The sequence below is a fragment of the Panthera pardus genome, unplaced genomic scaffold (genome assembly GCF_024362965.1).
Source record: "Panthera pardus isolate Hobbes unplaced genomic scaffold, ASM2436296v1 HiC_scaffold_10, whole genome shotgun sequence".
Classification (NCBI taxonomy): domain Eukaryota; kingdom Metazoa; phylum Chordata; class Mammalia; order Carnivora; family Felidae; genus Panthera; species Panthera pardus.
In genome coordinates, this window is record NW_026526655.1 from 95533354 (window position 1) to 95557027 (window position 23674).

The 23674-nt window shown below is 46.0% G+C and overlaps 1 protein-coding gene across 6 annotated transcripts in view; it reads right to left on the reverse strand.

Moving 5' to 3' along the window:
- MGAT5 (alpha-1,6-mannosylglycoprotein 6-beta-N-acetylglucosaminyltransferase) overlaps positions 1-21964 on the reverse strand; it is a 342230-nt gene extending 320266 nt beyond the window's left edge. For 4 of the 6 annotated variants that reach the window (XM_019454368.2, XM_019454377.2, XM_053909446.1 and 1 more), the window contains exon 1: positions 21594-21707. The gene's annotated coding sequence lies outside the window, so the exon portion shown is untranslated. Of the gene's footprint in view, positions 1-21593; positions 21708-21881 lie in introns of those variants that run through there. The other 2 variants (XM_053909465.1, XM_019454374.2) reach the window with 1 other exon arrangement.
- Between the last annotated feature and the right edge of the window lie 1710 nt (positions 21965-23674).

A 23674-nucleotide genomic window follows, 5' to 3' on the forward strand; every position in this document is an offset into this window, starting at 1 on the left:
TCACATTTTTTTCCCATACCCCACAGGTTACCCTGGGTCCCAAATTTTGGAAATCACTGGTCTGGGCTTGCAACGCAGTAGCCACCTGGAGCCCAGTGACCTTCACCTTCATTCCACCTGAGCCACATCCCTGATACCTTATCCAGGTCAGCTGTCTTGGTCTCCACTCCCAACACTGATGGCCTGCCCCCACACCTAAGAGTTCTGTTTCCATTTTCTAGGGCTCAGATCCAACCCCTCCCAGATTCCCCTACCTCCCTGAGCCATTTATTACCAAAGCCCTCTCTTCCCAAGTCCTTGTCTTCCCACTCTCATCATCCAGCAAAATGCCCAACAAACCTGATCTCACGCAAGAGTCTACCTTCTCTTCTGCACTCAGGCAGTTGAGCAGTACCAGAAAAAGGAGATGAATACACAGAAAGCACATGAACAGTGTTACCAGGTGACTTCACGCTCCCATCCTCCTCAGCTCTTCTGACACCAGAAACTCGGGCTTTTTCTTGTCCTCAGGGCGCTCCAATTTCCCTTTATCCTCAGCCAACGATTCCAAACCGACACCCCCTTCCCCGGGTCCATTTCCAGAAGCCTGCCTGACTTGCTTCATCCATCCACTCAACATTCCTTCATTCATTCCAACAGTGCTCAGTACTGAGCATTCCCTGTGTGTCGTGCTGTTCCCATGCTGTTCCTGTAGGAGAGAGAACTGAATCTCACAGTGCTAGCATTCTGTCAGTTGTTGGGAGGTGATGAAAATAAAACCATTACATACATAACAGGGAGCGGGCAGGGGCCAGAAAAATCTGGTCGTCGGATGTGACCCACTTTGCTTCCTTCCCACCTCTCCCCTTTCTAATTTTTTTTTTTTTATTGAGACAGAAATCACTTATCATTGAATTAATCCTTAAAATGTACAATTCAGTCGCATTTAGTACATTCACAATAATGTGCAACCTCCACCTCTGTCTAGTTCCAAAACATTTTAATCATCTCAAAAAGAAACCCATTAAGTAGTTACTCCCCATTTTCCCCTTCATCCCAACTCCTGAAAACCACTAACCTGCCTTCAGTCTGTCTAGGGGGATTTACCTTTCTGGATACTTCCTGGTTGACCACAGATCTGCTCCTCCAGATTTCTTCCCTCCAGGCTTCCCCCTTCTTATTCCTTCCCCTCCCTGACTTTTCTCCCCTCCCCCTTTCCTCTTTCTCCCCCTTCCCACAGGCCTCTTCCCTCCTCCTGCATGTAATGATCCTTCACCTAATGCGGTGGTCCTGAGACCCCAGACCAGCTCCTGACTACATCTTCAAAATCCCCTTTTGAGCTGGCTCTTTCATTCTTTAAAACCACCTTGACCCTAAGTCCTCCTGCCCTCAAGACAGCTCCAATACCCTCCCTTCTCTTCTCAGCCTCTGATTCATTTGGTGGAATTTGCAAAGGTCTTCAGAGATGTCCACATTAAAAACTTAGGCAGCCTCATCTCACCAGAGCCCTTTGGTCATGTAATGCATGTGGACTTTGGTAACTGTGACTTCTCTGTGCCTCACTTTGCTCAGCTGTGAAATGGGGATCAGAACACTTACCTCATAGGGCTTCTATGAAGAAGAAGTAAAAGTACCCAAAGTGCTCATAAATACACCCGACACCCCGGAAGGGCTCAAAAAAAATGTTATCACTACAATGAGGATTATCCATCTCATAAAACCCATGTTCTGCTCTGGCAGGACCAGGCCTCTCTAGATATTCCCACAGGGTTTCCTTCTGGCTTAGCCTCCAGGGACTGTCTCTCCCAGGGTAACACTGTTTTCAGGGTGATGTCATGCACTCTCTAGGCTTTAACCACCACCTGATATGAGCAATGCCTAACCCACACTGACCCCGGTCCTTAGCCTCCCAGACTCAGCCCAGCTTTGCACTCCTGTGGAAGTACCTAGGATGCCTTGAATTTACCATGTCCAAAGATAAGAGTCACCCTCCCCTCTCACCCCTCCAGCCTCCTTTCTTTCCCTGCACCTCCACTTCAAGTTGCCATGATCCCTTGCTGAGACCACCACAGGAGCTCTTCCCCTGCCCCAACCTCATTCCTGTTCCTTCCACCCCTCACACTGCAGCCAGAACACCCCATCTGAAAATCAAAATTGCCCATGTCACTCCCTTGGTTAAACCCTTTCAGGAGCTCTCCACAGTTCTCAGGAGCAAGCCCAATCACCTTCCTAGGGAAAGCCCCATCTCCAACAGCCTCTCTGCCTTGCCCTCTAGAGGTGCTCCAGGAACAGCTGACCACTGAAGCAATGCCAGAGTTATCCCACATTATCTCTGAGAGTTATCTCCCTGCCTGGCATGCCTTTCCCACCTGATGTCCCCAAATTCGGCAGCACATTTTTCAAGGCTCAGTTGAGGCATCATCTGCAAGGAAGTTTTCCCTGATGCCCCAGATTAGACAAAGCACTCTTTCCACCTGACAATGCCCACCATTAGATGTTTATGGATCTGTCTTCCTCTTGAGACTACAAGCTCCCCGGAAGACCCTATTGATCTCATCCATCCATCCATCCATCCATCCATCCATCCATCCACCCACCCACCCACCCACCCACCCATTCAACAAAAACACCCCAGAGCCTACACTAAGCCAGACACTAGGAATACAAGTTAACAAGGCAAACATGGTTGCTGCCCTCAAGCAGCTGACAGTCCAGCAAAGGTGACAACAAACAGGTGTGACGCCCCACCCCCACCCCCACCACATACACAAACACACCACAGGAGCTACAGTGTGGGTTCTAAAGTCAGGCTCCCGGGGTTCAAATCCTGGTTCTACCACATGTTAACTATAAAACTGGACAAGTTACTTCACTTCTCGGTGTCACGGTTTCCTAATCTCTAAAACTAGGACAATTGTACCTACCTTACAGGGTTTTTGGGGAGATTAAAAGAGCTAACAGATATAAATCAAAGGGAAGTATCCATAACTCCCGGGCACATAACAAACACTGATAAGACTCAGCTGTTCTTATTACTATGGGAACAAGGGGAGGGTTTATGAGAGGCCCCCACTGCAGACACAGGGTCAGACATTGCACTCACCGTTGTGTCCCTATGCCTGACCTCTAAGTACTCAGTAAATGTTTGCTGAGCCCTACAAAGACGGTTTGGTGGCTCAGCATCAAAGACTTATAGAGCTGGAAGTCACGCTGGAGAGCATCTGACCCAACTTGCCCACTTTTGCAGAAGAGACAGGGGCTCACAGAGCTAGTTAGTGGCAGGGAAAGCATGGGCCCTCAGACCTCGGACTTCCCAGCTGATCTTTCCTCCTCCATTTCCAGAAGACCCTCGTTACCCAAGCCAGCACAGCTGTTCTGCAGCTTCCACGATCTGTCACTTCCACAGCAGAAAGGCTGCTGTTTGCTACCTAGGCCACTTCATTTATCCCCTGCTTCCCCTTCTCCAGCCCTGTTTTCTTGTTCTTGTGATCTGTAGTTTTTACAGTCTGGATGTTAGAAAGACAACAACCAGAGATTGTTGTATTCTTCAGGGAGTGGCTTAAACAAATCACAGGAGCAGGTGCAAATCCCTGAGCCCCCTGCCCCCCAATGTCCATCTCTCCTGGCCCACTGGTCACTCCTGATGGCAGAAGGCTTCATCACGGAAGGTTTCATTTGTTCACTCGGGGACTGTCTTTTAGGGGTGTTCCAAGGTTCAGAAGGCAGAGCCCCAAGGCACTTGGGTGTAGAAGGAAGGCCAAGTAACAGCTCTCAATTGAAAGTCAAGTCCTAAATTTCCAACCACATACCTCTTACCCATCCGCCTGCAGGGTCTAGGTTTCCAGCAGTGCCTTTGAATGGCATGTCATTCTTTGACACCGCTGACTTGATGAATGGCAATCCGGCAGGACTTTTTTAGGGGCCTGGTGTTTACAGAACTGCTGTTAGGAAACTTTTGCTTTCACACCTCAATGGGCCTAGAAGGCAGCAAGAGAATATGACATAGGGAATAAACAATCCTGGGGAGCTATGTGATGTTCCCTATTACTTTTCATGGTTGGGCTGTAATGTCAGTTATAAGTACCTTGAGCTTCATTTATCTTTGTGTCTGCACCTCTGCTGAGTGTGTTCACATGTGTGTGTCTGAGGCTCACAGAGACACAGAGGCTCATCACAAGCCGGAATGTCCAATACTGGCAGTGCTATATATTCAAGTGCTGGGATTTCATTTTAACATCCCACAGTAATGATTATCCCACACAAATCTGCCTTGATAATAACAGTCATGGACAGAGTGCTAAAAACAGGGGTAGTAAATTTCATCTACACACCTCACTATGGAAGAATCTACTATATCACTCTGTATCATCACAGCTACTGGCTATGAAGATGTTTGCCTGGATATGAGAGTTTATGAGTCTCACTTTATCTTTCTTATAAATGCTAAAGCAGACCCCTTCTTTTAAACAAATAATGGAAAACCACTTTTGAGGAAGAGAAAAACCATCTGCCTTTCCAAGAAAACCCTTTCTACATTTTTATATGAAAGAACATCCCTAGGAGACATTTCTCTTGCCAAAGGGAACTTTTACCTAGCCTCAGAGGCATTTCTCTTTGGCTCTATACCTAGCATAAAACTCCTCTTTAGAAGGTTATTCAGTGTATGCCTGACCAACTCATCTGTAGATGAGGCAACCTGATCTAATACATCTCATGGAGAATAGGCAGGCCTTGGAACCAGAGCCCTGAATTAAACTCCCAATCTGCACTTTATTAGCAAGGGGGCCATAACTACCACGGATGCCTATAATCCCAGCATAATCATTACTAGCATCCTCTTTTACACTCAAAAGTGTTCAGATTTGGATGATAAAATAATATGGCCACCTGACAATCATGTGAAGTCACTGCAGATGAGACACTTAACTTCTCCGAACCTCGTTTCACATTTGTTAAATGAAAAAAAGGGAATCTAATTTACAGGACTGTCATCAGCATGAAATTAGACAATATGCTCCAGGCTTGGTTCCCAGGAGTGCCTGGTATTTCCCCTGAACACCAGCTAAATGCTCAAGAGGTCCACTTTTAGAGGTATTACTCTGTATGGGAGGTCCTCACCTTCCGATTGTCTGTTTGAAGACGGCACATAGATGTTCCACTTTTCATTGTGATAAGATCTATGAAATGGTAACAGGATCTATCTGAACCCAGCAGCTGCACATTTAACTCTGTCATTCACCTGACCAGGAGATGAATCACTCATGGATATTTAAGTTCCTGTCCTCCAGGTCTTTTGCATGTTTTTGATTCTTTCCACAAAGTCAGGATTAAGATCAAAATTCATACTACACCAGACCAAGTGAATGGGGCTCAAAATGGGAGGGGAGAGGTAAGAGAGCCTTCAAAATGAGCAAAAAATCACCACTCCTCAGCCAATGAAGTTGGTGAATTTCCTGCTTTCTCAAACTTTTCCCCAAAAGAATCCTGGCCTATGGATCCAATGTAGGGCAGTTTCCTTGATAAAAGGATCTGAGGTATCTCACTTTAAAAATCAGGCTGGGAGCACCTGGGTGGATCAGCTGGTTAAGCATCCAACTTCAGCTCAGGTCATGATCTCACAGTTTGTGAGCTCAGAGCCTGGAGCCTGCTTCAGATTCTGAGTCTCCTTCTCTCTCTGTCCCTCCCTCACTCATGCTCTCGCACTCTGTCTCTCTCAAAAATAAATAAACATTAAAAAATAAAATAAAATAAAAAATAAAATAAAAATCAGGCCAAATGATGGATCTAGAGGGTATATATGCCAAGCAAAATAAGTCAGTCAGAGAAAGACAAATAATGTATTTCATTTACTCGTATGTGGAATTTAAGAAACAAACGAAGAAAAAAAAGAGAGAAACCAAAAAACAGACTCTAAACTACAGAGAACAAACTGATGGTTACCAGAGGGGAGGTGGGTGGGGGCACAGGTGTAATAGGTGAAAGGGACTAAGAGCATACACATCATGCTGAGCACTGAATACCGTAGAATTGTTGGCCACCATATTGTACACCTGACACTAATAGAACACTGTATGTTAAGTATATTGGAATTAAAATAAAAAATAATAAGCAGGCTATGCATAAAAACTTACTTAAAACTTAAAAAAAACAAAATTAGGCCAAGTGGTACCCCCAATCTTGCATATAAATCTACAGCAGTTGGTAGCTCACGATCAATAGAATGTTATTGTTCCATTTTCCAAAGAGACAGAGTGAGAGAGACGCTGTCACTTCATTAATAAGTTTGTTACATACACGTATGTTCTCCTCAGTCCGACACGACAGAAACGTTATCAGGTAATGGCGGGGGGCAGGGGTAGGCCGCTCCATGAGAAATGTGGGCAATCACTAAACCCACAGGAAAAAGGAGGTTAAAAATCTGAAACTACTCAGTTCCAATCTTCAGCATATGTTTTTCAAACAAAGAATAAAAAAATGTTATTCCCATTACTATGTAATATGGCTGTCCAGGATATTAATGTTGTATGCGTGAAGATTCCTCCCGACGCTCAACTTCTAAAAAATTAGAAAGGAAATGTTCAGCATTTTCATGCTCTAAATATAGACTTAGAAGCTGTGAGAGGAAAAAGATGCACATGGCAGCACAATGACTCTGTGTCTGGAGGACAGCAAAGAACGGTGCAGTGGGCTCTTCCATGGCAAAGTCATTTCCTACTAAGAAGTTTCCAGAAACAGAAAAAGGTTGAGGCCATTCCCAGAAATCCAGTTACAGCTACAGCACAGCACCCTCTAAGGCTGGGCTCACTGGGTGGCAAGGCAGCAATGAGACCATCCATGGAGCTTCTACCTGGACCCCAAACCCTAACTTCTAGGAAATGCCCCTCCCCCACAAGCCATACAGTAACAGAAGAACACCCCTGACAGCCATTTGTGCAACACATTTCTTAGGCAAGGGGCATTTCTTAGAGTTGTGTCGTGATTATGTAACTCTGAAGCAGACAAAGAGGAAGACAGAAGTTCTTATGTACATAGGGAATTTTCTTGCGGAATGTCTGTGGTTTTTCTCTACTTGAAAAACTGAACCAGAAATCACACTTCTGTTTAGGATTCAGATAACCAGTATGTTCTGGCTTTAAATGCATCACGTACCTTGTACTGATCAATACAGCCTTGCCAGAGGAATGTTCTGACAAACTTGTCTCCTCATGTCTGATAAAAGAATGAGCCAAGGGTGAATCAAGCTCATTCCTTTGACCAGGTCTGGTCTAAGAAGAAAATAAGCCAATTGGAGATAAACCCACATCCCTTCCACACCCATATCTGGCAGTCCTGGGGAAAGGCCATGTTAAGAGGCCTTGTCAACTACCAAGATACAGAAGAGAGAGGACAGCGACAGTACCATCCAGAGCACTCTACCATTCTACACTGGGATTTCTGCACCATCAATCCCCTTGGCAGACTGGGGAGATCTATGGACCCCTTCTCAGGACTTTTTAAATGCATAAAATGAAACACACAGGATTAAGGAGGAAGTCAATTATATTTAAATACAGTTACCAAAATATTTTTTCAGTTGTGATATAATAACACATATGCTCCTTTATTCATTCATTAAATAACACTATCTAGGGGCGCCTGGGTGGCTTGGTCGGTTAAGCGTCTGACTTCGTCTCAGGTCATGATCTCACGGCCCGTGAGTTCGAGCCCCGCGTCGGGCTCTGTGCTGACCGCTCAGAGCCTGCAGCCTGTTTCAGATTCTGTGTCTCCCTCTCTCTCTGCCCCTCCCCTGTTCATGCTCTGTCTCTCTCTGTCTCAAAAATAAATAAAAACGTTGAAAAAAAAATTTTTTTTAAATAAATAAATAACACTATCTAGCAGCAGGTGTAATAGCCACCATAGTTTTAAAGTCATAATGAGTATTGATATTTTCAGATATCTGTCAGACATCTATGATATGAAAATATTGAATTTCTACGGGTGACAAAGTCACAGACAATACCAATATTACTGCAATTTATAGCCAATATTCAACAGCTAAGGACTGCTCCATTTTGGTTAGAGGTTAGTGAAAATCAAGATGTGAATATTTTCCCATGAAAGTTCACAGCTTGAGCTTGAAACCTGACAGAGTGGACTGCAGTAGTTCAAATGAAACTTATGTGATAATCTGATTTCATTCTCTATTCCTATGGCTCTCCCACAGGAGAGGATGATGAGGAGACCCACAAGCAAGCCCTGGCCCAGCAGGAGCCAGAAACCACAGAGCAGGTGGAGGTGGGGGCGGGGGGAGGGTCTGCACCATGGAGAGTCCACCATCCACAGACAGAAGCAGTATGGGGCCAACATCTCTATTCCTTTTTTCACAGTCAGCTACACAAAAGGCAGGAGACACTTTTTTTTTTTTTTTTTCTAAATGGTTAGTGCCAAGAGTATTTAATTCAGTTGAATCATTAGGCTACAGGAAAAAATGACTTTACAAATGACTTCTCCTAGTGCCGTGTTCTAAACTCTATCAGCCTTAAAGTCCCCAGCTTATACAAACTTCTAATATCCCTTTACTAACTGAAATCAAATCCTTAGATAACCCTCCTAAACACAATTTCAAACATATATACTTGTTGCCCTAAGAGTAACATAAATGAGAATAAAAGGAAAATAACTGATAACAAACCTAACGTGTATTTCCATATGCAATTAGTTGGGCAAGACAAATCTAGAAGGCATAATGGGGTCATTAGATGTTTTTGTATTAATGTCAAATAAAAAAAACAAATGGGTCAGCTACAAATGTGGACTGACACGGTAACATGGTGATGCCATGGGTGGTATGTTTTTCCAAAATGGAAAACACCTCTTGGTAAATTTCCCAACAAAACAAAGCACAATCCTTCTTCCTCAGCTGAGAAAGTCAATGCTAAGTAAAACATACAAAATGTTCTTTGTTTTCTTTTAAAATAGGTTTCTAGGTTCTGGTAGTAAACAGGCTTTGTTGTCCATGACTGTCTCATAGTGGGACATGGGATACATTTTGGAGTGCAAGACTGTCCTACCCATCATAGATGGTTAGCATCCTGGGTCCCCACCAATAAATGCTAGTAGTACTCCTCAATCATTAACAACAAAAACTACCCCCAGAAATTTCTAAAAAGCCCCCCATAAGACTCCCTGGAGCTAGCCCAAATCCACAATGCAATTTCCAGTTCTGGCCACTTCTGGGTGATGTCAAGCTGGGCCACTGAAGAGATACTGCCCAGGAAACTGGAATTTGTGTTACAAGGGAAAGATTAGTCTTTCTGGGTGGCTTCCCCTGTAGCTAATGCTATTACCAAGAGTCCTGTCCTTGGGACAAAAAACAAACAAACAAACAAACAAAAACACAAAGCAGGGGGAGAATTAAGATGGACTGTGGCCTCCTGCTCCTGGAGCCCTAATGTGAATTCTCCACTTTTATTGAAGCAAGCTCCATCAGGTTTCTGTTGCCAGAGGGTCTTACTAATAACAACTGTCCAACCACCCACCTGAACTAAGGGAGGCAGCTAGGATCAAAAATACTCAGGAGAGGGGCGCCTGGGTGGCTCAGTCTGTTAAGCATCCGACTTCGGCTCAGGACATGATCTCACGGTTTGTGAGTGTGAGCCCCGTGTCCAGCTCTGTGCTGACAGCTTGGAGCCTGGAGCCTGGAGCCGGCTTTGGATTCTGTGTCTCCTGTGCTCTCCCACGTGTTCTCTCTGTCTCTCCAAAAAATAAATATTAAAAATTAAAAAAAAAATTCTCAGGAGAATCTATTCTAACGTCAAAGAAGCTACCTCATTTGGGGGACATTTCTCAGATTTTACGTAAACTCTCCATGCTATAGTTGAAACTCATTTGTTTTGATTTCTTTTTTACTGCCAATAAATAAGTGAGCCAGTGACCATTCTTCACCTGGCATTTCAGATTCTAGAAAGATATATCCAGATCATTCTGAAACCCTTCCTGCCTCAGCTCCTTCTCATCAATCACGTTAGCCCTACAACATAAATAACACTTTTGTCCTTCCTTGACAGAGTTGGAAAATTTAAGTGTGAGAAAAATTTGGCCTTTAAGGGCCCAGTGCAGGGGTCTGAAAGAAAAAACACTTTTTTTCCCAAAGTGTTTCCAACCCCAAAAGTCCATGATTTAATGTGTTTAAATTGTATTATGCTCAGGAATAATAGCACCCTAATTCAGAAATGTGGCAATAATGACCAGTTGCCAGAAAGGTGTGGTGAAAGAGGCCAGGATCACTGTTTCTCTACTTCTTCCACTAATGGACTCCATTATATTACAAAAAAAAGCACTGCTGCAATCTAATGAATAAATAACTAGCACTTGAATGGAATTTGTGTCCATTTTAATTCCAGCTAGTTTCCACAAGAAAGCCTCATTTACATTTGAAAAGGGGGCAGGGGGTGGATAATATTTCTTAAAATGAAACATTTTATTTATTTATTTATTTATTTAAAATTTCTAATGTTTATTTATTTTTGAGAGAGAGAGAGGGAGAGAGAGAAAGAGACAGAGCTCGAGCAGGGGAGGGGAGAGAGAGAGGGGGAAACACAGCATCTGAAGTAGGCTCCGGGCTCTGAGCCATCAGCACAGAGCTCGACGCGGGGCTCGAACTCACAGACTGCAAGATCATGACCCGAGCCGAAGTCAGACGCTCAACCGACTAAGCCACCCAGGCGCCCCATAAATGAAACATTTTAGAAATGGTTAAAAAGTTTCCTATATAACCCAGTCGGATATAATGTTAAATCACAAAAACTTAATTGTTGAATCTAAGTTAATAGAAAAGAAAGTCTGAGTATGACCCAGGAAAAGAAGTAGTTTTCACATGTGCCAGATTTGTTTAGTGTAACCTGCAGAAGAGTATCAGAAGAGCTAAAGGTCACCTGAACAGTGTCTTCTAAATGAAGGTTTGCAACTAACTGATGGGTTATGAAATCAATTCAGTGCAAGGGTCAGAAAACATTTTCTTCAAGAGCCAGGTAGTAAATACTTTAGGCTGTGAAGGCCAGATGATCTCTGTCACAATTACTCAACTCTGCCATTGGAGCTTGAAAGCAGCGACAAAAAATACATGAACAAATAGGAGTAGCTGTGTTCTAATAAAACTTTATTTACAAAATAAGCAGCAGGCCATAGTGCTGTCTCCTGACCAGCACTTTTTAAGGGAATGGAATGGAATGGAATGGAATGGAATGGAATGGAATGGAATGGAATAGAATAGAATAGAATAGAATAGAATAGAATAGAATAGAATAGAATAGATCTTTTTTAAGTTTATTTATTTATTTTGAGAGAGAGAGAGAGACAGACAGTGCAGGAGGGGCAGAGAATGAGGGAGAGAGAGAATCCCAAGCAGTCAAGCAGTCTCTGTGCTGTCAGTTCACAGCCTGATAATGGGACTCAAACCCACAAACTGTGATATCATAATCTAAGCCAAAATCAAGAGACCAGGCCCCCCTGGAATAGAAAACATCTGAGGACATCAGTGGCAGGGGAGTAGCTACTGTTTCTTGAAACTCTTCCTACTGTTACATACATGTATATGTGAGTTAAGAATTAATATGTGTTTATTACTGTAGGTTGGGGTCAAACCCACTGTACTAGAAATAACAAATACTTTGAGGAGGAAAAGCAAGTCTGCTTTGGACTTAAACTGATAAGAATTTAAAGGACATTCAGGAAGGAAGGAAGGAAGGAAGGAAGGAAGGAAAGAAAGAAGAAAGAAAAGAAAGAAAAGAAAAGAAAAAAAAGAAAAAGGGTAGATACAATGGGCAAGTTCTCCAGCCTAAACTATAACCTTAAAAGAATATTTTAAAATGTATTAAATGTGTTAAAAGAATATTAATTAGGGGCGCCTGGGTGGCTCAGTCGGTTAAGCGTCACACTTCAGCTCAGGTCATGATCTCGCAGTCCGTGAGTTCAAGCCTCACATCAGGCTCTTGGGCCGGGCAGCTCAAATCCTGGAACCTGCTTCAAATTCTGTGTCTCCCTCTTTCTCTGCCCCTCCCCCCCCAAATAAACATTTAAATATAAAAATATTAATTAGTTATGAGTAGTCCAAAATGATATTCAAACAGACATTAAAAATACTTCTTATGCTATTCAAACATCTGAGATGAGGGGTGTATCAGTTAGCAGTTGCTGTGTAACAAAGCTCCCTAGAACTCAGTGGCTTGAAACAACAATCATCGATTATTTCTACAGCTCTACAGGTCAGCTGAATGGTTCTGGTGATCTAGGACAGATTCACCTGACCTTGCCAAGGCATGTTCAGGAGACTCTAAGCACCCAACAGTTCAGCTGGAGGCTGGCTGGTCTAGGATTGCCTCAGCTGACACAGTTTGGCTCATCCCGTGTGTCTCTCAGAACTCTCCATTAGGCTAGCCTAGGCATGTTTGCCAGGTGGTGGCAGGGATCTAAGAGAGCAAGTCCAGCTGTGTAAAAGGCAATCAGAAACATGCAGGCTCTTTTAAACTCTGTTCACAGGATATTTGCTAACATCCCACTAGCCAAAGCATCACATGGCCACTCCCGGGGAGGGGGGGGGGAGGGGGGAGGAAAGAAAAGGGCACTATAGAGTTATAAGGCAAAAAGTGTAGGGACAGGGAAGCCATTAACTGGGGCCATCAGTGCAATTAATCTACCACAGGCAATATTTATTGTCTGTTATCATGTTGGCAGAAGTAGAGAAATTTGACATTATTTTACATTTCCCTTACCATTTCTCATTTTGTTTTTCCATTATCACTTCTGAGGCAGAAAGACAGAGTGAAAAGAACACAGACTTCACAATCAATGAGATCCACTTTTGCATTCTGGCTTCATGACCCTGGGCAAGTTTCCTTAGTACCTCGGTTTCCTCACAGAAGTAGGACTGGTGATAATTACACAAGGCTCGACACATAAATGTGCATAGCTCAATGTCCAACCAAAGCAGGACTTAAATCCTAAATACAGTGTTTTGCAAATAGCTGACTTTAATATATTCAAAAAGATGAGGGGAATTTGCCTAAATTTCCTATGACAGTAAAGTTCCTCAACAGAAAGAAGGAGATCTACATAAACAGTAAAACAAACAAACAAACATACAAACTTCTTTACAAAGATTTTAGAGCACTGTGGGAGGCAGAAAAATGGCCCCAGAGATGTTCACGTCCTAATCCCTGGAACCTGTGAACACACTACCTTACAGGACACACAGGATTACCTTAAGGACCTTGAGATGAGATTATCCTGGATTATCCGGGAGGGCCCAATCTAATCACATAGATCCTTAATATCAGAGAACCTTTCCCAGCTATCATCAGAGAGCCAAGTTGATGGCAGAGGGACAAGGACTCAGCTCAGCATCACTGGTTCTGACCACGGAGGAAGGGGGCACAAGCCTACAAATGTGGGTGGCCTCTAGAAGCTGAAAGAGGCAAGGAAGTGGATTCTTCCCTAGAGTTTCCAGAAGAAGTGGACATTTGGTCTTAGCTGAAGGGGCCTGTGTTGTCTCTCTGACCTACAGAAATATAAAACAATAAATTTGTGTGGCTTTATGCCACTAAATTTGTGGTTATATATAGAAAGATTGCGTAATCTTATAATCTTCATACTAAAGGCTGACGATGAGGAAACAGAAAAGTCTCTCTCAAAGTCACTGGAGTGGGAGGAAGAAACCGGAACTCGGAGAACACTAACCAGGCACGGCATCAAAAATGGAAAGCTGTATCTGATTCTGTTTTAGGGGCAATTAGAGAAAAGGCACTATGATAGAATAAGCAACTCATTATCATGGAAAACACTTTACTGCAGTCTATAGGAGAGTGTAATAAAATCATTAGCCATAGAATCTCCAAAGACATCCTAGCTACAGCTGATAAGCCTGTGATAGGAGAAAAACAGTATTAACAAAATCCTTCCACACCAACTTTCTGGAGACTTCTTTTAACTGAGGGCTACTCCAGATCTGCAGCTCCAATCTGACCACTCCTACTTCTTGTTGTAGATAACAGAACAATGAGGCAAAGAGTGCTAACAGCGTAGACATGAATACACACACAATTTCACACAGTAGTACCAGTTTGTTGGGTTTCATGAGCCCAAGAATTGTGCTCTCACTATGGAAAAAATGTCCACAAAAAGTCCTCTGATTGATTTAAACAACAGAACTGTAAACAAGCACAACCAAAGAGGCCCTCAAAACTAGGAAAACACCTAGAATATTAAGGACAGTAAAGGAAAGAAGAGTTAGATAAGCATGCTGAACCCAGCCAAGAAGGCATACTAGAAGAATCCCACGTATGTAGGAGAAGCTAAGAGATGCCTCGTATGACACATGAAGAACCAGAATCACAGAACGTTGAATTGACCTGCACGTAGACAGCCGGCTAACTGCAGACAGGCCCGCCTGTCACGGTGGAAGTTTACCCAGGATGCCAGGATGCCCAGCTGATTATGTGAGCGGCCAGGGGCACAGGTCCTATGGGAGGGTGCCTTCTAGAGCTCTATACTCCTTTCTGAGAGGTCCTTGGGGCTAGATGCATTGTTTTTTTTAGCCAACCTAGGAAACAACTTTCCCTTTCTGAAGCTTATTGGACCTCAGAAAATTAAATAAGAAACAAAAAAGGAATGGTGAAACTATAGAAGAAAAATGGTAACATTCACCTAAGAGAATTACATCTGTATGTCCTAAATGATGGCTAGTGAAAGATCACCCACAAAATGTCCCCTTGGGAGGCCCTTCCCCTCCAAATCCCCACTTAGTTCTGCCTCTAACCCCGGTGGCTCTGAAAAATTACAGGAGAGGGGGTGAGGGAAATCCCACAGAAATAGGAAAGAAATATCAAGAAACACACCCAAGGAACACAGAAAGATCCTACTTAGCATGAGGCAGAGGTGGAGCTCTCCTAAAAAAACATGCATAAGAGAAAGAGTCGGTCATGTAGAAAACTCACTGGCAGGAGCACTAGTAAATTAAAAAAATCGGAAGTGAAAATAACAGATGGTTAAAAAAAAAAAAAAAAAAGGACCTACAAGGAGATTGATATCAAACTGCCTGTTCTTTTAATGTAGTTGTTTGGCGGGGAAGCTGTAATGAACGTATGTACACAGAATTTGGCCCAGCTTGCGGCAGGGTAAATCCTTAGCCTCGTTCCCCAGGGCACGGTGCCACATAACCACAGAACTCCGCGAGCCTGGTCATCTTCTGCTCTTTGAATCTCAAGTTCCCAAAGGAAAAAACAGCTTCACTAGGGGAAACAGGTTATTTCTAGGTGTAGTAGTAAGGACCAAGGCTTTTTATTTCTAAATATACAAAAATAAACATCCCAGAAGAATAGTGATAATAGAGGGTTGGTTCCTCTTAGGTAAGCATTTCAACTGTCTACTACAGGGAGTCTACCAGCAAAAGCAAAAACAACTTGAGTTTTCCTCAATCTTTTTTTATTCAGTAAGGGAATTTTCTTTCTTCATGCCACACCTCCTTTGCCATATGTATGGGATTATACAACGTTAGGACTGAACAGAACTTTGGAGCTCATTCAATCCCCTCTTACTTTTCCACAGAAGAACTGAGGCCCAAAGTGGTCACAAGGGCTGACTTAATGTGTTCTTCATTTGCATACTACCTCCTAACTGAACTTAACTCTTCTGTGTGGCCCTGACCAGGCCTAGACTTTAAACTCCTTGAGCACCTAGGGACTACTTATTAACCAGAAACACTCAGAATCTGGAACAGGCAGGAGCCCCGGGATGCCCAATGCAATGCTGGTCATACGCAAGGAATAAAATGAAAGGAAATGGTGCTTGCTGTTGCATCCAACTGCAAGATTCCACCAAGTATGGTAATTCCAGTGGTCAGAGGAATATTTTTCAGGGCCTCAGCAATCCTTCCAGGAATCCACAGACACTGTGGGATTGTCCTCATGGGCCCTTTATTAGAAGCCCTGAGGCCTCTACCAGGTCACCCCTTGCCTACCCCATGCTCCTATAGAATGGAAATCAATGCTGAGTGGGGCCAGAAGCCCTGAGACACACATAGACAGACAGAAACAGACAGACACACATACACACACACACACACACACACACACACACACACACACAGAAAAGGAGAGAGAGAGAGAATTTAAGAGTGAAATGTAAAATCGATTCCAGACTGTATTCTTAAAATGTCAAACTTAACATTCAGAAGGGAATACCTCACTTAAAGGTATAATATAAGTTGCTCAGATTCTCCCACATGGGGATGGTAAAAAGATGTGGACATACCACCTGCTCCCCACCAGATTCCAAGGTGAAGTCGGATGTGTGCCTACAGGGGGTTCTAGGATGGGAGAGACAGATGTCAAATGACAAACTATCACATTTGCTTCCTGAATCATTTCTGAAGACAAAGCAGGTACACATCTGTTATCAGTTGTTATCAATTGCTCCTACAGACCAAGGGTCAGAAGTGAAACCCAGCTTTGTCACTACTGCCCACTGGCTGATAAGCCCTTCTCCCTCTGCACCTCTATGCCCTCAGCTAGAAAGAGAAGGAATCAGGAGGAATCTCCCTGAGCTGCTTTTCAACCCCTGAGTGTCTAAGCTGCCTCTTGGCTTTGGTTGGAAAGGAAGGGCTGGCTGGAACAGGGTGAGCTTGCTAGCCTTAACTAAGCATAGCACAGCTAGTATGGACTCCGGACCTAGACCACCTGGGTTCGAATCCTGGCCCAGCCACTTGCCAGCTGTGACCTGGGCCAGGTTTCACGACCTTGCAAAGGTCTCAGTCTCCCAATATATAAAATGGGGATAACAATAGTATCCACCTTACTGTTGTAGCAAAGAGTAAAGGAAATACAAAAGAAACATTTGCAACCATGTCAATTACAGAAGGTAATTTTTTTTCATCCCATCTCTATTTTCTTGCTCACCTCTTCTTGACACTTCTCCACTAAGACACATAATATCTGTGATGATCACCAACACAACACACTTCCATGGGTGGACTGAGACATGAAAGACTATTATACTTCCAAAACTATTATAGTGGAAGACTGTTCTGTGTAGGATACTTATGAAAAGCATCTCACCAGCATGACAGGACTTAGAAGCCGTCTCTGCTCAGAACTACAACACTAAGGACTGCAGCTTAGACAGGAGTGGGTGGGTGGCACACGTTCCCTCCAGGGCCAGCCACAAAAATCACAGAGGGATGCAAAAGTGACGCTGTTATTCTATTCTAGGGGTAAAAAGTGAATCAAATGCAAACACCAGTATTTAACTCTTGCAAGTAATAAAGTACTTAGATACACCTCACTCCTAAATTCATGCATGGCCAACAGGGTTGAGAAATACTCCTTAGCCATCATATATAACCTCCCCAGCTGGGGCCAAGGTCCAGCAGGCCTTAACACAAGCATCGCAGGGTGGGGGCGGTTTACAGGGAAAACGCCACCAAACCCAGCCATGAAAGCTGATCCCCATGGCCTGTCCAGATTTTTCAGACCTGACAAACGGCCTCGACAGAAAGGCTCCTGTTCTCTTTGCAGAAAGTTATGTGTTCAGACAAGACAGCTCCGGGATTTTGAAGAAATAAAGTGATTCTTCCAACCCCTCTCCTGCACACATACAGCTTTCCAGATGCGACAAAGTCGGGGAAACATGAATTTAAGCAATGAAAGAAAAAATAAATAACACAGCCCAAGTGGGCAAACACAGCTCAAGTCCCCATGCTTCCAGCCGACAGAGAACATGGTTAAAAGCACTAAGGCTCCTGGGACCCAACTTGGCGACCTTCCAAGAGCTATTAGTTTGCATTAACACACTGAAAGAGAAGGTCAGATAAATTAAAAGTGAGAAGGTAATTTTGAAGAAGGACGTCTTTATACTCAGCACCGGCACAGGGCATGGCTCATGGCAGCTGCCATATAAACACTCAATGAACACACCTGCAGCTGGCAGAGGTCACACCATGCTCAGATTTTTGATGTTGACACAAGATGCAAGATACCACAGAGACAAGACTTAGATTAGAAACTCTAAGGGGCACCAGGGGGCTCAGTCAGTTAAGTGTCCGACTTTGGCTCAGGTCATGATCTCACGGCTTGTGAGTTCAAGCCCCATGTTGGGCTCTGTGCTGACTGTTCAGAGCCTGGAGTCTGCTTTGGATTCTGTGTCTCCCTCTCTTTCTGCCCTACCCCCACTAGTTCTCTCCCTCTCTCTCTTTCTCTCTCAAAAAAAAAAAGAAAACAAAGACATTTAAAAAAATCTTTAAAGAAAGAAACTTTAACAAGGGTCGGGAGATCTTTACTCAATTTCAAACAAATTAGAAAGTACAATTATCTTCTGGTTATTAGGAGTGACTCTATACTTCAAAGCACTTGAGAACTTTAAAGGCAGCCTAGTAAAACTTGCATTGACAAGTACCAGATTTATTTGTGACCCAAACCTCTCAACTGTCACCCACAATGGCATCCTCCCCCAATATAAAATTATTCCCTTTCTTTTTTAAAAAGTACCTGGATTCTGGAACACATACATCTTCCTTCAGCCAAAACTATCAACTAACTGATCACCTGACACAAGGACCCTTTCTCAAACTTTGACACTCATCACAATAAACCCTCTGAGACAAAGCTCCTGGCAGTATATGCTTTCCTGATATTCACTACAATAATATCAACAAAGAAAGCCACCCCCCACCACCACCCCTCCTTTCTGGACCCAGAAGGCCGAAAGACACAAGGAGGAGGGAATAAAATGAGTACCCACTACTTTTTACATCTTTTGGCAAGGAGCAGGGCAACTACCCACCTGGATGATCACAAGTGTGAGAGAGGACATGAACCTCCCAACCCAAGTCTTATGATGACCGCTCTATGCAGTTTTCTGGACATCTCTGCTGCACATACCGGTCACTGTCTGTCCCCTGCCAAAATCAATCTGAGGGTGACTCCGCAATGACTTAGATCCCAAGCCACATGGAGCATTTGGAAAGGTGATGTTAAGTGAGGGACATCTACAATGGACTCTGAGGAGCCACACTTCTAAGGGAGGAACCAAAGGCCTCCCCTTGGGCTAGAATCACAGGGGGACTAGCATTTCAATGCTTTTGGAGGCCAGCTGGGCAGAAGGCTGGCTTAGTTATTTTTAAACTGAGAAACTGAATGGGAAGGGAGAAAATTTGAATTCCTGTGCTCTCCTGAAATGAGGTCCCTTCCAGCTCCAAGATGCTACTGAAGAATATTGCATAGGCACATACTTCTTTATGAGAATGTACATATACATACATACGTGTGAGTGTATATGTCTGCTCTATTCACACTTGGAACACAAAGCACTTGAAATGTGCACTGCTGGGATCACAAAGCCCCTGAGCTGCTTTGCAGCACGGCTGGAGCACCCAGATGCCACTGACAGATATGGGCAGAGTCTGAGCCCCCAGTCTCCCGCCATCGCAGTCCGCCTTAACACCAGCCGGCAACTGCTCCTGTAGGTGCAAACCCCCAAAGCCCCAACCCAGGCCTGCAGACTCCTTTCTCCTAGTGATTCTGGTCACAAGTGTCCCAAACCCAGGCAAGCTGGAACAAAGGTGGAGACCAAAGGAAAAGCCAGCACCCAGCTCTGCCAGAGTGTGGGTGTCAGGCAGAGGCACTCGCTTCTCCTCTTGTCGCAGCACCTAGAAGGGGCAGAAGGGTCACCCTCTTCACCCTCCTCTATCATGGCCTTTTTCAGAACCTCTCCACTTCACTCCGACTATATTGAGTTGGTAACTGGGAGAAAACTAAAAAGGCCTCTAGAAAATGGAGTGTCACTCTAATCCTGACAAAGTTAAGGTTGCTTACCTCAGCCCTGAACAAGAACAAGAACAAGAACAAGAACAAGAACAAGAACAAGAACAAGAACAAGAACAAGAACAAGAAGAATTTGTAGGAAAGCAGAAAGTGGGGGTGGTGGTGAAAACTCATTTATTAAGTCAGATCTGTGATGGGCTTGCCCACCGCGAAAAACTGTTTTTTGTTTTATTGAATCAAAACAAGGCAGGTCTGATCCTGCGTCAAGGATCAGGATAAGGGTGATGCAGTAGCTAACATGGTGGTGGGTGGGGAGGGGGTGCTGGAGGAGAAAACCCAGCGAAGTTGCTCAGGTCCTGATAATGAACACAGGCAGGGGCACCAGCCACCCACTTGCCTCTCTTTAGAATGAGATCCTGCTGCTCATGCTCGAATCTGAATTGTGTTTCCAGGTGCACCGGGCCATCCCACCGAGCCGGGTACAAACCTTAGCCTTCCCCTCCCCAACTTCACAGCTCCATAAATGCCCAACCTTCCCTAAACGGGCGGCCACAGCCAGGTGCAAACAAACTGTGCCCTCCCCTGCGCGGGGCTTGGCAGTCAGAACCAGGAGCACCGGGCTCTAGACCCCGACCCCGGCATCTGAGAACCTCAAGCATCGCCTGGTTCCCGCAGAGCACCCCGCTGGCGCTCGCAACGCGGCTGGACAATGCAAGCGCCACCTCTTCCCTCTTGCGCGCGGTAGCTACGAAACCACGGCTTTGTGTGTGACAGCAAGTGTGTGCGCGAACGTCCCCGGCTCACACACCCCCTTCCACCCAGTCTGCTCCCTGCGCGAGGTCCGCGCGCTCAGCGAGTGCATAGAGAGCGGGTCCGACCACACCGCCAGGCCTCTGGCCTCCCAGCCTCGGACCTGGCCTCGGGGAGCGAGGGATGACATCCACACCCCCGTTCCCAGCCGCGGGGGCGGTCGGCGCGAGTAGCGTCGGGAGCTGAGCAAAGGCTAGGCAGGGGCCAGGGGCACCAAAGGGCTACAGGCGGGCGCCGCGCCCCCCACCCACGCGCTCGGTCTCCCCCAACTTAGCTCGCAGCCGACCCGGAGGGGGCCGGGGCGGCTCGCGACTCGGCAGGAAGTTCCCAGGGCCGCACTGAGCATGCTCTCGGGGAGTGTGTGCGCGGGTGTGGGCTCTGCGCTCCCCGCAGCCTCTTCGGCCAGGCAGCCTGGCGGAGCGCGCGGGTGGGATCGCGGGGCCGGAGGCTGGCCCCTAGGGGTGGGGGTTTCCTCGGGCTTCCTTGGTCCCCCAGCCCGGCGGCTCCGGCCGCCGCATCCCTTCTCTTCTGGGCCTGGGGCCAACCTCCCTTCTTCCTCTCCCATGGCCGGTGGCGGAGCCCGCCCTGCGCGCCCGGGTCCCGGGGACCCCAGCTCGGCCCAAACCCGCAGCGCGACCCCACCAGCCTCCTCCGAGGTCCGAGCGCCCATCTGCCATCCCCGGCAGCTCGCCTCCGGTCCGCGCCCCCAAAGCCTCCTCTGGTCAGTCCTTTTCCTAAAGGGCCCTGGGGGGCCTCCTGCCTCCCCTGGGGAGGGCTGCCCCGGGCAGGTGGGCGCCTCAAGGCGCGTCCCCCGCTGCACTCCCGGGTCCCGCAGAGCGGCTGCAGCCAGGGCACCCACGCAGGCGGCGGGCGGAAGCCCCTGGCCGCGCCGCCCTCGGTGCAGGCTCTCGCCGCCCGCGCTCAGCTCCCCGCGCCCTCCGTGGTCCCCTCTGCGTGCATCTCCCCGCGGGGATGGCAAGCCCGACGCGATCTCCCCGACCCAGTAGCTCTCACCTCCTTGTTGAGCAGCAGCAGTAGCAGCAGGGAGCGCCCGCCAGCCGCTGTCCCCGCGGGGCCCACGACACGGCGGGGCACGGGGTCGCGGCGCCCCGAGCCTGCGGCGCGGCTACCTGGGTTGGATCGCGCCCGGGGCCGCCGCGGCTGCCGCCGGAGCCGCAGGGCCGCCGCCGAGCGGGCCGCGGCAGGGACGGTCTACAAACTCCCAGCCCTGGCGGGGCCGCGCGCGGCGCGTCCACACACGGCTCGGACGCGGCAGAAACACTCCTCGGGGGCTTAGCCTACCAGGGCGAGGGTCTGTCCGCAGTTTCTTCCAACACCCCCCTGCCTAACCTCTCCAACTTCTCCCTGCTTCTGGGCTCTCGGCTCCTAAAGGCAAGGATTCTGGTCAGAGACGTTGGGCAAACTCCCCGCCCTCCCAGGCAGAGCGCTCAGCCAATTCGGAACGCCCCAGCTTTTCAGGGGCCGTCTGCAAACTCTCAACTCTGTGGGAGAGGACTTCTAGCAACCTTTCAATTCCGCGGCCCAAAGGGAGAAAGGAGCGAGGGAGACAGGTTAATCGTGGCCATAAATAATATTCTAGCAAGGTCGGGGTTAGTGTGCAAATGTTCACATGATGAAGCATCCTCCCGAGTGGTGCAGTCCAGGGGCTTTTAAACACTAGGGGCATTCCAGCAGTGAAGCCCAGTGAGGGAAGACTGGGGCTCACCCATTTACAGGTGCATGCAACTTTAATAAATGTCCTGAGTCTCAGTGTCCTTTGCAGAATGGGTTATAGGTAGCCTTCTGAGTCTACCACTTGGTTTTTTTTTGACCTTGGACAAGTCACTTAGCCATTTGAATTCAGCCTCTTTATCTATGAGCATGATGCTGCCTCAGGAGTCTATTTTGGAGATGAAATAAAATATGCGAAAAGTATTTAGGTATACTTGGCATATAGTAGGCTCTCGATAAATGAATCCCATCTCTCTTTCTTTTTCTTCCTTCCCTCCCTGGATTCTACAAACACTCCGGATGAGCTAGCTGAACATTGTACTATTGTAAATTCAAAACGAAATAAAACACATCCCATGCCCTGAAGGTACCACAGACATTGACTGAGAAGACATATTAAATCCAACCAAACCCTGGGAGAGACAATGTTGTACAGTTGCATCGCTGAGCATTATAGATCATTGTTAAGTAGGATCTAGAATGGAATAAGAGTGGCCTGGTGGATCACCTTGGGGTCAAAATGACAGGATTCATAACCGCAGCAAGTTTCAGGACCTGTAACTAGTCACTACATCAGGTTCAACTTCCCTTTACCTTCCCTGTGGGATTTCTCCATCTCTACTTCACTGTCCTCCTTAGGATCTTCTGTCCTGAATTTAGATCACCCCACTCTACTGTCCACAATCCTCAACAGAGGCATTTAAAAACTGATCATGGAATTTTTAGACCCTAGAAATGACTTAGCCCCACTTTCTCATTTTGTAAGTGAGCTCTCAGGGCCACCCAAGTGGTTAGGGAAATCTTCTGACCCCAGGATCTTAGTAGAACACACCTCATGGCCTCTCTTACATTTAGCTAGCTCTCCTCTCAAGGCACATTAGGTCAGTCCTACCTTTTACTTCAAGCTCAAGTAAACAGCTCTCACATTTTTTGAATGGATGAGCCCCCAATTCTCAGCTGTCTGAAACTGTCCAGGTGATACTCAAGAGCCACAAGGAAATCTGTAAGGGCAGGACTATTCCTCTTAATAAGACCTTTTGGTGAAATCCCAGGAACGTTGCGAGGCACGTATTTTTCTCAGTCCCTTGTTAGAAAATAAGGTCTCACAGTGCTTAGGGCACTAGAAGCGAAATAGAAGAAGAGTGACATCTGGTGGCCAAGACTTTCTGGGCTTTGAATATGGATGGTACAAATTCTAAATCTAGTAGATTTGCTTCAAAGCCAAGTTCCTGCGGGTGGTTAATAACTGTACCACCGGGTTGCCTAGAGATTTCTGAAAGACATCAGTCATTTAAACATCACAGACCCACTGCTATAGAGGATATTACATACAGTGATTATTTCAGGACCTTTTAAAAAATATA